General features: G+C 44.1%; 1 protein-coding gene across 1 annotated transcript in view; it reads right to left on the reverse strand.

Moving 5' to 3' along the window:
* KCNS3 (potassium voltage-gated channel modifier subfamily S member 3) overlaps positions 1-10,011 on the reverse strand; it is a 442,125-nt gene that overhangs the window by 329,658 nt on the left and 102,456 nt on the right. The gene's annotated exons all lie outside the window — the stretch shown is intronic.

Here is a 10,011-nt window from a genome sequence, read left to right on the forward strand (position 1 = left end):
GATCGGACATGAAATGTAGGCAGAGACAGAATCTTAAAGAGGTGAGCCACGCTTTGGTTCCCAGCAGCCTTTGTCCAGTTTCCGGTCACATGGCTGCATATGGCATAGAATTTGGCAGCCCCAGAATTTTGCGCATAAATTTGGACCGGATGCGTTCCAGCGGTTGGTCAACTGCACCAATCCATAACGGAATGACCCACAGGAGTTTGGGGGCTACTTTGGTGTTAAAGACCTGGAACCAACTGATTTCCTCTGTTTAAGAAGAAACAGGCGATAGCCAGAGCTAGAGTATAAATGCAAGTTTACAAATCCAGTCAAAACAAGAATTTGAACATATTGTTATAATAATAATAATAATAATAATAATAATAATAATAATAATAATAATAATAATAATTTATTATTTGTACCCCGCCCATCTGGCTGGGTTTCCCCGGCCACTCTGGGCAGCTTCCACAAAGACGAAAAATACACTAATGTCACACATTAAAAGCTTCCCTAAACACGGCTGCCTTAAGACATCTTCTGAATGTCAGGTAGTTGTTTATCTCATTGACATTTGATGGGATGGTGTTCCACAGGGCGGGCGCCACTACCGAGAAGGCCCTCTGCCTGGTTCCCTGTAGCTTTGCCTCTCGCAATGAGGGAACCGCCAGAAGGCCCTCGGCGCTGGACCTCAGTGTCCGGGCAGAACGATGGGGGTGGAGACGCTCCTTCAGGTATACTGGGCCGAGGCCGTTTAGGGCTTTAAAGGTCAGCACCAACACTTTGAATTGTGCTTGGAAACGTACTGGGAGCCAATGTAGGTCTTTCAAGACTGGTGTTATGTGGTCTTGGCGGCCGCCCCCAGTCACCAGTCTAGCTGCCGCATTCTGGATTAGGTGTAGTTTCCGGGTCACCTTCAAAGGTAGCCCCACATAGAGCGCATTGCAGTAGTCCAAGCGGGAGATAACTAGAGCATGCACCACTCTGGCGAGACAGTCCGCGGGCAGGTAGGGTCTCAGCCTGCGTACCAGGTGGAGCTGGTAGACAGCTGCCCTGGATACAGAATTGACCTGCGCCTCCATGGACAGCTGTGAGTCCAAAATGACTCCCAATATTAATACATTCCTAGCTGCATTGTACTTTTGGCATCTCCCATGTAATCCTGATTTGCAGCATAAATGGCAAAGGCTGGAGACAGTGGAGTGGCAAAGAGCTGCATTAACTCCTTAGTCTATCGTTTTGCTAAAGGCTCCAGACCCAGATGTGTGTCTGTTTTGCCCCTGTGCAAATGGCATCTGCTCTGGTCCTTGCGTATCAGCTGTGCCTCCAAGGAATGTTAATAATCTGGCTGTCATACAGATGCCTTTTGAAACTGCGATACTCTGCGTCTATCATACTCCAGGCCATTTAGCCTTCCTTCCCCCTTAACGAAAACGCCATTTTAATTGGACGCTGATTATTTATGATTAATGCGATAATAGGTTTGAATATAACCTTCAGATATATTCATGCACCAAAGAACTTCCATGGCAAGCACACGTTTTCAAAATCAGACATTTATCATATAATTATTGAGGGCTTGAAGTGCCTAGCTTGCATCCATGTCAGTGCTTTATGTATATTTTGTTATAATTTCCAGAACGGTAGCGGCAGCCAAAGCAAGAAAGGGCCTTGTGGCATTTTAAAAATGTATTATGACATAAGCTTTCATGGACAAGAATGTATTTCATCCTCCTGCGATGAGGCTACATTTTAATATTTTAATGTTTCAATATTTTAATGTTGTATTTTAATTTTGTTTTTGCGTTGTAATCATTTAACTTGTTTTTGTTATTGCTTGTAAGCTGCTCTGAGCCCGGCCTTGGCTGGGGAGGGTGGGGTATAAATAAAAATTATTATTATTATTATTATTATTATTATTATTTCATTGGATGCATTCAATGTAATCCAAAGTTGACAGATAATATCCACATGGACATGAAGGATGGCGGCGGCGAGGAAACCTACAGGCTTGAATGGGAGTTGAATGCAAAATGGTGCATTCTGTCAATTTTAGTTTCCCATTTTTTCAATCTTAAGTTTAGTTCTCCATGTTTTATCAGTTTGCATCTTTTAAAAAAACAAAAAACCCTCGTGAAAACTCATCAGTGGATTTCTCCTAATCTACATATCTTTGTATGCAAGGCTGTCTATTAAGCACATTTGCACAAAGCAACTCCCCTCAGTGTAGTGTGGTGTAGTGTAGTGTGGTGTAGTGGTTAAGAGCGGTAGACTTGTAATCTGGTGAACCGGGCTCGTGTCTCCGCTCCTCCACATGCAGCTGCTGGGTGACCTTGGGCCAGTCACACTTCTTTGAAGTCTCTCAGCCCCACTCACCTCATAGAGTGTTTGTTGTGGGGGAGGAAGTGAAAGGAGAATGTTAGCCGCTTTGAGACTCCTTAAAGGGAGTGAAAGGCGGGATATCAAATCCAAACTCTTCTTCTTCTTCTCAGTAAAATGCATTTTTGTATTCTTTTCACTATTATGTGCATGTTCATATGCACTTTAGGACATAGATTTTTGTATACATTACTTGGCATTGCAAAATTCAGAGGAGTGAGAATTGCAAAGGATGGCTCTGTTTCGACTTGTGTATTGTGTCTGAAGGCGTGAGTCAGGTAGGATCTCCTTTAAATCTCCTTTCCTTTAATAATAATAATAATAATAATAATAATAATAATACAATAATGAAATAAATAGTTAACAATTTGCTGCCCTTTTATGACATATAAAACCAGCTGTTTAAGATGGCGGGGCTGCTTGGCTGGGTTGGCGCTTTCTATCGACTGCTGCAGAATTATCCCTCTGGTTGGCAATATTCATTGAGAGATAGCTGTGAAGAACTTGCCCTGGTACTTTACAGAACAACAAAGGCAGGTGAATTACATCATACCTTTTATGGCATCAGTTAGGTGTTCAAAGAAACTGTAGGCTGGAATTCCCCAACAGATCTATTCAGGTAACAATTCCGAGCAGAAAGACCTGTGAAAAATAACCCTTTTGCAGTAAACAAATCTCCCAAAGCAGATTCTAGAGTACCTTTAACACAATGTCCTTGTCCAGGGTGCTGAACAAAGACAAGTTGCCATGTGAACCATTGCGTTTCTTCAAGGACAGAGGCTGTTTAGCGGGTACAGATTTATGCAGCATAGCCACAGAAAATGTACTTCAGTGGCATTTCTGCATTAAATAAGGAGCTCCACAAATCAGTTACCGGTACCTATTACAATGGTACCTTGGGTTACATACGCTTCAGGTTACAGACTCTGCTAACCCAGAAATAGTGCTTCAGGTTAAGAACTTTGCTTCAGGATAAGAACAGAAATCAGGCTCCAGTGGCGTGGCGGCAGCAGAAGGCCCCATTAGCTAAAGTGGTGCTTCAGGTTAAGAACAGTTTCAGGTTAAGAACGGACCTCCGGAATGAATTAAGTACTTAACCCGAGGTACCACTGTACATAACTTTTCCCCCTCTGTAGTCTCTTCTGAATGAGGTGGCGACTTGTGTATAACTTGCATTTTCTGCTTAAGGAAATAACAAAGCCCTGGGTGGAATTCAGTGTTGAATGATGATGGATGTTTCAACTGCACAAGCATTTCAGCTTGCCAGATTAAATGATTGCCCCTCTCCTCTCTCCATGCATTATTCCAGGGGTTCTCCAAATCTAATTATTATTTTAATTAATTTTTATAATGGAATGTTTTTAGAATGTTTGATTGTTTGATTATTTAATTGTTGTTAGCCACCCTGAGCCCGGCTTCGGCTGGGGAGGGCGGGATATAAATAAAATTTATTATTTATTATTATTATTATTCTCCAGATCCAATTGCAAGGGGCATGTGAGGGGAGGAAAGCTCCACTATGCAAGCAGTAGTCCTTGCTCAGAGCTTCCACTGATAGGGCTCGGTAGGGGAATCCTGCGCCCTAGGTTTCATTTTTTCAGTGCACTTTTGCTAAAGAAAACAAGAGTCACATTCATTCTTCCCATTGAGGTTGGCAGGAGGTTTCCCAACTTTTTTATCTCATCCCTTGACTCGGCTATTTACATTTTCCCCTTCAGATTTATGAAATGATGTTTCTGGAATAGACCAGTGTAGGTCATGTGGGTCTGTTCTGTTCATTCCAATCTCCCAAGGCTTTAGTTAATGCTTTCATTTGTGGCGCTTTCATCTTATTTTCCACCCTAGTATTCATTTTACCCATTACATCAAAGAGAGGGTCTAATGAGGTTCTGACTGATTCATCCAACTGTTGTCTTTTGGCCACTAATGACAGCAACTCTAAAGAAAATCTTGATGAGGTTTGCTATGTGAAAAATAGAAGCTTTGAGCTTAAAAATATATATAATCCTATGTGCTTCATTTTAATTTTGGTTCCTAGGCAACTTTCCTCATCTTGACAGCTGCAGCGAGCTGGATAGTGCCTCAGGCCAAGGATAGAATCCTATTTTAGTTAAAGCCCGAGCAAACATATTTCTGAAATTGGCCCATTTTGTGGAAGATTATCTTTCTGCTTTCTCCATCAAAAACTGTAAAGAAAACAGAATAAGATTTGGCATCCCCAATTTTTATTGTAATTCAGGTTTAGTATTTTATCTTTGGTTGGTTTCTGAGGAAACTGGGTAAGGCCCAGCTGGTTAGGTATTTGAAACACACAGTCTCTTGCCTCTGATGAGGTGGACTCTGGTTCACAAATGCTTACGTTAAAAAAACATATTTAACATGCCACAAGAATCTCTGTGGGTTTTGCTGCAATGGACGGAGGCTCAAAGCTGACAGCTAGCCAGAAGCCAGCTGAGGGGGTAAGGAGCTCAGGAACATGTCCTCTGCTGGTGGAGAGAAACTCCATCCATGGAATAACACCCATATTTCTGGAGGAGCCTCCCATTTGCCCAAGGAAAGCTCTGCAGGTGCAGCTGGTGGATCTGCAAGGCCTACCTTACACTCACAAAATACAAAAAGGGGGGATGGGCCACGACAATACCAATCCTGAAGCTGGTGTAGTTCTTTTTTCATAATATTTTTTTTATTAATTTTAACATATAAATTATAAAATGTACCACAAAACTTATCACTTATACAATCTTTTTAGACTTCCGTCAGCACCTCTGATGATCCACCGTTTTAACCACTTCTTATGCATTTCTTAACTTTATATTGCCTTTACATCTCTTAACAAATCATCCTCCCCCTTGTCCATTTTTACAATACTTCCAATAATACTCCTCACAAAACTTCTTGCAACCCTACAAACGTCGTCTGTTCTTCACAATTACTTTTCATATAGTCCGTAAATTTACTCCAGTCTTCCGTGAATTTCTGGTCTCACCGGTTTTGAATCCTTCCTGTTAGTTTATCTAATTCTGCATAGTCCATTAACTTCATCCTCCATTCTTCAGTCGTCGGTAACTCTTCTTGCTTCCATTTTTAGGCCAATAATATTCTTGCTGCTGTTATTGCATATAAAAAGAGCTTACATTCCTTTCTATTTATGTCACTCCCCACAATGACCAATAGAAATTCTTCTGGTTTCTTTATAAATGTATATTTCAACATTTTTTTCAACTCATTATATATCATCTCCCAGAAGCATTTCACCTTTTTACATTCCCACCACATGTGATAAAATGTTCCCTCTTTTTCTGAAGCTGGAGTAGTTCATACCCCCCCCCAGTGGAATGTTGTTGTTGTTGTTTAGTCGTTTAGTCGTGTCCGACTCTTCGTGACCCCATGGACCAGAGCATGCCAGGCACTTCTGTCTTCCACTGCCTCCCGCAGTTGGGTCAAACTCATGTTTGTAGCTTTGAATACATTATCCAACCATCTCGTCCTCTGTCGTCCCCTTCTCCTTGTGCCCTCCATCTTTCCCAACATCAGGGTCTTTTCCAGGGAGTCTTCTCTTCTCATGAGGTGGCCAAAGTATTGGAGCCTCAGCTTCACGATCTGTCCTTCCAGTGAGCATTCAGGGCTGATTTCCTTCAGAATGGATGAATTCCTTCAGTATTCCCCCCAGTGGAATACTGTGTCCCATTCTGAGTGCCACAGTTTAAGAAGGATGTTGACAAGCTGGAACGTGTGCAGAGGAGGGTGACCAAGATGACCGAGAGTCTGGAAACCAAGTCTTATGAGGAACGGTTGAGGGAGCTGGATGTGTTTAGCCTGGAAAAGAGGAGAGTGAGAGGAGATCTGACAGCCATCTTCAAATCTCTCAAGGGCTGTCACATGGATGATGGAGCAAGTTTGTTTTCTCCTGCTCCAGAGGGTCAGACTTGAACCAGTGGCTTCAAGTTACAAGAAAGGAGATTCCGACTAAACATCAGCAAGACCTTTCTGACAGTAAGAGCTGTTTGATAGTGCAACGGTCTTCCTTGGGAGGTTTTGGGTTCTCCTTCATCGGTGGTTTTTAAGCAGAGGTTGGATGGCCATCAGTCATGGGGCTATGGCTGAGATTCCTGCATTGCAGGGGGTTGGACTAGATGATCCGCAGGGTCCCTTCCATCTCTATGGTTCTCTGATTCTGTGGTGTGCATGCAAGGTAAAATAAATAAGAAAATAAAAGGCTGCCCTTTGCCCCTCCCTCTGATCACAATGATTTTGCAGGCTATAGGATGTGGCAGTAGCATTCTCCCACTGCCACCACAGCTAACCTTCCCAAACCCACTAGCTGACCCTCTGATAACCATGTTGTTGTTATTGTTGTTTAGTCGTTTAGTTGTGTCCGACTCTTCGTGACCCCATGGACCAGAGCACGTCAGGCACTCCTGTCTTCCACTGCCTCCTGCAGTTGGGTCAAACATGCTGGTAGCTTTGAGAACACTATCCAACCATCTTGTCCTCTGTAATCCCCTTCTCCTTGTGCCCTTCATCTTTGCCAACATCAGGGTCTTTTCCAGGGAGTCTTCTCTTCTCATGAGGTGGCCAAAGTATTGGAGTCTCAGCTTCACGATCTGTCCTTCCAGTGAGCACTCAGGGCTGATTTCCTTCAGAATGGATGGGTTTGATCTTCTTGCAGTCCATGAGACTCTCCAGCACCATAATTCAAAAGCATCAATTCTTCAGCGATCAGCCTTCTTTATGGTTCAGCTTTCACTTCCATACATCACTACTGGGAAAACCATAGCTTTTACTATACGGACCTTTGTTGGCAAGGTGATGTCTCTACTTTTTAAGATGCTGTCTAGCATACACTCTTGCAAACGGTGTAGTTTGAAAAAATATATAAATATATTTTCTAAGCCAAACCTGGAGACGTGAAATGAAACCGTCCCTCTGCAGCCCACCACTTTCATCTCTCTGACATCTGTAAAACAGATGAAAAAGGTTTTAAAGAAAGCACATAGATTCAATTGTAAAAATGGCTTCCCCCCGCCCTGCCTTGTGACTCACATTAACGGTGTTCACAAGTTCTGAGTTTCAGGTAAAAAGAGTCCCTGCTATCGTTCTTCTTCAGAAGTTGACCCCGGCTCATTCAGGCAGTGAGTGTGTTTGCCTGCTCTGAACAGAAAACACATTCTATTATCCATCCATTTCTCTTGGAGGTATGTGTGCTTGGGGGCGGGGGGGGGGGGGGAGTGATGATACAGAAGGGCTAGCTCATGCTTTTATGCCCTCAACCATATCCCTGGCAGTTGGCCTGCAAAAATACAGTGGTACCTCGGGTTAAGAATTCGTTCCGCAGGTCCATTCTTAACCTGAAACCGTTCTTAACCTGAGGTACCACTTTAGCTTATGGGGCCTCCCACTGCCGCTGTGCCGCCGCTGCACAATTTCTGTTCTCATCCTGAAGCAAAGTTCTTATCCCAAGGTACTACTTCTGGATTAGTGGAGTCTGTAACCTGAAGCATCTGTAACCTGAGGTACCACTGTATAGCAAAAGCCCATGTTCCCAGGCACTGTAGGGTTAGGTTGCTTTATAGAATAAAGTATTTTTTAAAATGAAGTTTTTAGACTAGGGAGAGCAGCTACTTTTCCAGAAGATTGGAGGAGAAGCAATGGAGAATTAATGAGGCTGAGAATTATAAAAGGAAAGCAGAAAAAAGGGGGAGAAAAAGCTGGCTGCTGCAAAGCAAACTGCTTTTGAGCAAATCTTCTCGTGAGCGAAGGCAGGATAAAAATTGCAGGACAAAATGCATTAGGGGGAAATGCTGTACTGAATGAACACTCCCCCTGCCCCGGCACTTCAAAACAACATAAATTTGCACACGTTAAGCTTATGTGAAAAAAAACCATAAATTTGAAAAGGTGCGGTTCCCCCAGCTTTAAAAAAAAAAAAAATGTCGGCGCTGCACAGATATCCTAGAGTTTGTAGCAGTCTCTGAAGAGAACACCTTCAAGGAACAGGAGAAACAAATTCCTGCTTATTAGTGCTAGAAAACATACAAACACACACACACAGAGCGAGGGGGGAGAGAAACAAACAGCCTGGAACATGGACCACTCATGAAGAGAAACTGCATGTTTCTGTTATGGATTCTACAAAAGTCCACATTGCTCAAGGCAGGGGTTTTTTTTGGGGGGGTGGGATAGTGCAAAACCATTAAAAAAGAGAGAGACCAAAATGTTATCATGTTACAAAGGTCAGGTGAGACCTATAGAATTCCAAAAGGAGGTTCCCTGTTGCATCTCACCTTTCCAGCACGATGAAAGCTTTGGCTAATGTAAAATGCATGTGCTGAAATGTTCTGTATAAGACCTGCCTCCCACCCTGGTTGCTTTTGAAAATACATAGTACTCGCTCCCAGTGCTTTGATCCCAAATCTGCTTTTATATGAATGGAAAAGAGTTGTGCTCTCATGGCAGGGGGGCGGAGGAGGGGGGGGATACAATCCTTCCAAGTCACTGCAGCTCCACTCCCCTATCCCATAATGTTCTGGAGGGTCCTCCAATCCTAAGGTGGCGCCTTTTAGGTGGGCACGGAGCTAGCCACTCGGGTGCCTGGTGCTGGGGCGTGTCCTGCAGCTGGGGGCAGGGTGATCCACGCCCATGGGGGCGGGGCAATCTGCTTGTGGGGCGGGGCAATCTCCCCATGGGGGCGGGGTGAGCCTCTCCGACACTTGGAACATCTCTGCTGCCTCCCCCTCAGCTCTAGGGTGGCTGAGGGAGAAGCGATGGGCAGCCGCAAGTCCCACGCTGCTGTTTCAGGCAGTGTAGAACCTGCGGGCCCCTAAGTCACCACGTCACTCCTAAAAGGTTTTGTGAGTCCATTTTTTAAAAAAAACACACCTCATTTTGTCACCCCCCGCAGTGATGACACCTGAGGCGCACTGAAGCCCCCGCACCCCCTTCCTCCGCCACTGGGCACGGAGGGCTGTGGTGGGAAAGGGGGTCAGGAAAAAATGGGGGACCGGCCTTGTGTAAAGGGGAGAATCCATACATCTCATACACAATTACATTTGGATACCATCTATAGAATTTTCCTTGGTTGTGTAAGAACACAAAGGTGAAGGGGATCATGTTTGAAAAGAACCATTTTTTAAAAAAGAATCTAAACATTGCCAGGGATCTAAGAAAAATTATCAGTGCCGTTTTTTGACTGGATGACATGTATTCAGCTGAGCTTTGTTGAACTCATTGAATTTACTTTACTCTCCCCCCCCCCCATGGTCACGAACTCTTAAAACCCATCCCAACCTTTGCAGGTGTTTAACTGAGCAAGATGTAATGAGAGAATGCTTGGAAGGTTGTTTGTGGGCTACATTGTGTAATGCATCCCTCAGTCACTCCAGTCTAGTGAGTCATGTGCCATACAGATAATAACAGGAAGCTGTGCATGTGCATTTCAACAAACCAACGTAGCCTTCACTGTATCATTTCCTTGTTTGTGGAAGGTTCTCCCAGTGGCGTAGCGTGGGGGGTGCAGGGGGGGCCGGCCGCACCGGGCGCAACATCTGGGGGTTAGGGTAAGGGGGCGCAAATCCACGGGTTAGGGGGCGCAAATCCACGGGTTAGGGGGCGCAAATTACTTGCCTTGCCCCGGGTGCTGACAACCCA

This window comes from Podarcis tiliguerta, assembly GCF_965153285.1.
Source record: "Podarcis tiliguerta genome assembly, chromosome: 3".
In the NCBI taxonomy this organism is placed as follows: Eukaryota; Metazoa; Chordata; class Lepidosauria; order Squamata; family Lacertidae; genus Podarcis; species Podarcis tiliguerta.